Genomic DNA, 5,291 nt, shown 5'->3' with positions numbered 1-5,291 from the left:
CTGGACACGGCAGCATGGCATCAAGCCTGCTCTGGACTTCACGTCTGTACACAAGGCAAAACGGGGTGAAGCGCGTATTTTCCTTCAGGGATGTGGTGAAGGCGAAGGTGACATACGGCAGGACACCATCCCAAGTTTTATGCTGGACATCTACGTACATTTACAGCATGCCCGCAAGGGTCCTATTCAATCGTTCGGTGAAGCCATTGCACTGAGGATGGTAGGCTGTGGTCTGGCGGTGCGTTGTGCAGCTCAGCCGAAAAATGTGGTTGATTAGCTGCGCTGTAAACGCCGTTCCTCTGTCGGTAATTGCGTGCGAAGGGTCGCCATGTCGCAAGATTATGTTGGGCATGAAAAACTCAGCGACTTCGGAAGCTCTTCCACGAGGGATCGCCTTGGTCTCGGCGTAGCGAGTCAAATAGTCGGCAGCAACTATGATCCACTTATTGCCACAGTGCAGCAACGGGAAAGGGCCGAGGAGGTCCATGCCGATTTCGTCGAACGGAGCGCGAGGGGCTGTAGCGGGCTTGAGAAACCCCGCCGGATTAGGTAGCGGCGTCTTCTTGCGCTGGCATTCTCGGCAGCTTTTAACGTAGCCTTTGACAGCAGCAGGAAGTCCAGGCCAGTAGTACATGTTCCATACTCTGACAAGCGTTCCTGAAAACCATAAGGGGCCAAATGTGGGCTCATCGTGCCATGCGAAATGAATGTCAGCTCGGAGATCAGAAGGAATTAAGAGAAGGTAACGTCTATTGTGCCCTCTCGAGATCTTCTTGCACAAGAGACCTTTCCCATCATTGTGGCCTCGGCAAAGAATGCAGCAACAGTCGACGGTGAGCTGCGTACGAGGCCTGAGAACAGCTGTTCTTTGACGCCAAGCATCAAATGCCGGAGTTTCTTCGGGTATGGACGGATCAGCTCTCTTGAAGAGATGCGTCATGTCCTCGACGTGCAAACGCTTTCGCTCGGCAGCTGGATCCGGGATCGTAGTGCACGCTCACCTCATTCGCGATGAACCACGCTGGTTTAGGCCTCCAGCACCCGACGACGGAACTCTAGCCACAAGATTAAACCGTCTTCTCAGTTACCAAACCAGGTGTAAGCACCATCTTCGAGGCTGAAGTAAACGTTGCAGAGTTTGCCTGTCTCGTCCCACTGGTTAAACGCAGTTACGCGCTAAATTTGAAGGTGGCAGTCCTCCGCAACCTCAAAAATTTACCCACGGAATGCCTTGAGAATCCGCGGAATCCGCAAGGTGTAGTGGGATGGCGTGGCAGCGGCGATTTGCAGAGAAGGAGCGGCTGTCGACATGTCACCGCTCTCTAATGGTCCAAGCTCCGGATGCAGTCCCCAGATCCTCCGACTGAAGCGATGTACAAGGGTGTCAAGAGGTACAGGGCTGGCGCGACGGCTGCCTGGAGGGGTTTCTTGCTTGGGCTAATGGGTAGCCAGCTAACTCCACAGATTGTAACGTACTTGCTGACGAAGGGTGCTTTAATACCCGGCAGCAAACTGACCCAGCAATGGCCACCTATCCCTAACTGCGCGAGCACTACTTAGTCGTCATCAGCATTGCGCCACCTGGCAACACCAGGTGGCATTATGATAGAGGTCAAAATTAGACTTTAACTAAAATTGCTTAAGCCATTATTTGTTTTTGACCTTAATGATTACGATTATATTCTGAAAGTGAAGGCCGTGAACATCAAAGGTGTGCCAAGCTCTTAAATTTTATTTATTTTCAATATGATCTGAATATCGAACAACAAGAGTGCGTATTTGAACGCTCGTTGAATCGGCATTCTCGCGTTGCAAGTTGATAAAACGCATATTAAACAGCGCGAAAAGACGAAGACAGAAACAAGCACAACAACACGAGCGCTGACTTTCAACGGAAGGTTTATTATCAGGGACGACATTTATAGGCTTTCCCGCAAAACGAAGCACATATACAAAAAAAAACACTGATTGCCATGCCAACCCTAAGACAATGTCTTATCAAGGAGAGCAGATTCGCGGATAAGACGTGGTCTGAGGATTATGTGAGACATTGTCTCATGATTAAGATGGGTGTCAGAGGATTTTTAGATGTTTTTCGTTTTGCGGAAAGTCTATGAATGTCCTCGTTTCAGAGTTTTCGGGCTGTGGTTACCTAGGAGTCTGAGAGGGGATTATACAACCAGAACTCTCTAGGCTATGGGCAACCAAATATCAAGAATGACTAGAAGGCTAACCTGGCATCGGAAAGCGATGGGGAAGGAAGACACCCTCCGCCTAGTACAAGCCCTAGTCGCAAGGGGGATTACCTACGGCTCCCCTATCAAGAGATCAGAGTCGTTAATAGAAGGGCCATTGATACCATCATAACGAGAGCGTATAAAACTGCCCTTCGAGCACTCGGAGTGCGAAACTTTTTCAAAGAGCTCAGAAAGGCGGTTCTGTAGGGTAAAAAATGCCTAAGCACAACGTAAGCACGTTGGGATATCCTGACGAGACTGGGGCTATTGCAGGCACTACGAACTAGTGAGACCAAGTCCAAAATTCTAACACCTTCCATAGAGAAGATCTATGTAAATTCGATACCCAGGCACATGCACCGTGATCGGCAGAAGGGTCGCAGGAGAGCCAGAACCAAAGCACTGGCAAAAAACTAAAAAAAACGGAAGCGGTATACGTGGACATCAGGACCTATACCGAGCCAGGCAGGTTCGCCATTGCTCGGTCGAGAACCTTAAGAGACCATCCATCAGGGCTTCAATCTATGCCAAAGATCCTGCGGAAGCGGAATCACTGGTCATAGCCATCATCATCAAGTCTCATGAACAACAGGGGAGGTGATCGCACATAGGGAGGAACTCCTAAGAAGCCTGCTCAGACTATCAAGCTGGAAAATCTCTCCGAAGGGCGAGCAAACTATTAAGTACACTCCCAAACTCACACAAAATAATATGAACAGCTGGTCACGAAGGCCTAGCTGGAAACAAGGTTTAATATGAATAAGCGCTGTTTAATATGACTAACAACCAACTCGCCGTTTTCTGCTCTGAAATGTGAAAAAAAAATGGTGTCGCTACGTGTAGAATCGTCGCCAGAATCATTTTAGGTGCTTCTTCGTCATAAAATGCACAGACTGGGTCGGTATTTGCTGCATTTAGAAGGCGGGCAACAGCTTTCAAAAATCTCCACCACGGAAAAGCCAAATCGAGCTTTCAAAAACATATTTTTAACCTTCCATGTTTCAGTATACGTTGACGAAAAGGAGAATTTCAAAACTGTGCTTACCTTCCATTATTACACCCCTCAATTTCGAAATACAATATCAACCATCAAATCAAAAATAATATTTTTATTACTAAATTTCAGCGATATAACCTTCTAATAATTGCGCTTTATCAGCTACACGTTCTCCATTTTCTTCAACAGACCACACTGACGTACGTGCCACTTTCTGAAATACCATTCTGTAAGTCTTTAAAAAATACTCCAATTTGAAGAAGTACCAGCACTTGAAGCCACCATGAATATAAAGGCGTTGAAGTGGCCCATGTCCTCTGTATGGCCCATGTGGGAACTGGAAATAAATAACATCAAGGGTGGTTCATTGCCACTTGCGCAGTACTGGCGACGATGACTCTTCGATAAGTAATCAATGAAGCAGCGAGGCGAGAGGTTAGGTGATGATGTCCTCAGGCTTAATAGCACAGGTCACATGGAGCAGTTCTCGAGCCCGAGCGTCAGCCAGTCGCCGCAAGACCGCCGTCTTCGTTGACCGTTAATGATACTCTTCTTTGAAAAATAAATATGTTGATGATGACTCTTTTTACCTCAAGTCCAAACGTATAACCACGGAATTGCTTGTGCCAGAATGTTTTAAATCACTTTCAATACGCCGCCTACCCACTAATGCCTCCATAAGATTCTCAGAAAGAACTTCACATATTATGCTAATCGCACCTATGGGGCTTATCTTTGTTGAACAAAAATATATGCCGCCACCGTCTGGAAGACGTTGAAGTAACGAGCGTCAGCTGTCCGGTAGCGCCATCTATCGTCCATGGGATGTACTGCGAGGTGATTAAGCTACTTTTTTCATATCTTACGGTGAGCGGGCTACTAAGGCTTTGGGGCGAAAAAATTCTCATGGCACTTGTCTGCTTAGGTGAGGAATGCGAAAGCACGTGTTTAGAGGAAAGCCAGAAAGGTTTTTGAGGAAAGGAAAGAGCGCAGTAGCTCTCCAACTCGATATCTCGGTGGACGCAACCATGCCTTACAGCATGCAACTGAAGGTGCATGCATGTGTCATCGGTCCGAACCCCTGGCGCAAGCTAGCCTCCAACTTGACTAAAACGCGTAAGCTAAATGCAAAGAGAAATGCTATGACACCACCTGAAATGCTGCACGACGGGCGGTTGCAAAAAATTTTCGGTAATACTGCCTCCATGTTGTGGTCAGCCACTGATGAGACCGCTGGGGTTTCGTTCAGAGCTGCGATATCTGTTCCTCAAAGCAGTGGTGGCGCTACGGCAATTGCTGACGTCACTGATTTTGTGACGTAATCATTAACAAATTATATGACTGTTTAGCACTTTTTAACTCAGTAATTAATGAAGCATCATAAAACAAATTAGTATTTGGAATCCTCTGTTTGGGTAGAACATGTTAAGACACCAAAATGAACTAACAAAGTCAATATTTCGATACGGTTATGCTTATATTTAATTGCTTATAATTAACTAAGTGATAACGTCATGACCAAACTAATGGATATTCTTAACAGGTTCAATGAGTAGGACATGTTAGACACCAGTATTGTATAGGTTAATATTTACTTACGGTTAGGCTTAACATGGTGGCCATGTCGTCAGCACTCGGCAGCTCACAATTTCATACCTCACGGCGAACGGGCACCTACCGCCTTGAGGTAAGGCAAAATGGCCCTCCAAAGAGTCGAAAAACTTCTTAGGCCCAAACTGGTCAAAAATATCCGACCTCAAGGCGGTAGGCGCTCGCTCGCCGTGAGGTATAGAAAACAGCCAAACCACGTGACAATACATCACATGGACGATAGATGGCGTTACCGAATAGCTTATGCTCGTTACCAACGTTACTAGATTGCTCGTTACTACAACGTCTTCTAGACGTTGACAGCATTTTTTGCATCAACAAATTCTGTCTACCGTGCGAGTAATGGGATCACATAAACCAAAAAATTTGCTCCAGAGCACCTCTCACCAATTTTCAAACCACGTGGCAGTATATTCATATTTCCGGAAGTAGAATCGTCGTCATTT

Source organism: Amblyomma mixtum, chromosome 8 (genome assembly GCF_055824585.1).
Source record: "Amblyomma mixtum isolate Tamu chromosome 8, ASM5582458v1, whole genome shotgun sequence".
Classification (NCBI taxonomy): Eukaryota; Metazoa; Arthropoda; class Arachnida; order Ixodida; family Ixodidae; genus Amblyomma; species Amblyomma mixtum.
The sequence above is the reverse complement of the archived record's forward strand: the minus strand, read 5'-3'. Positions refer to the sequence as shown.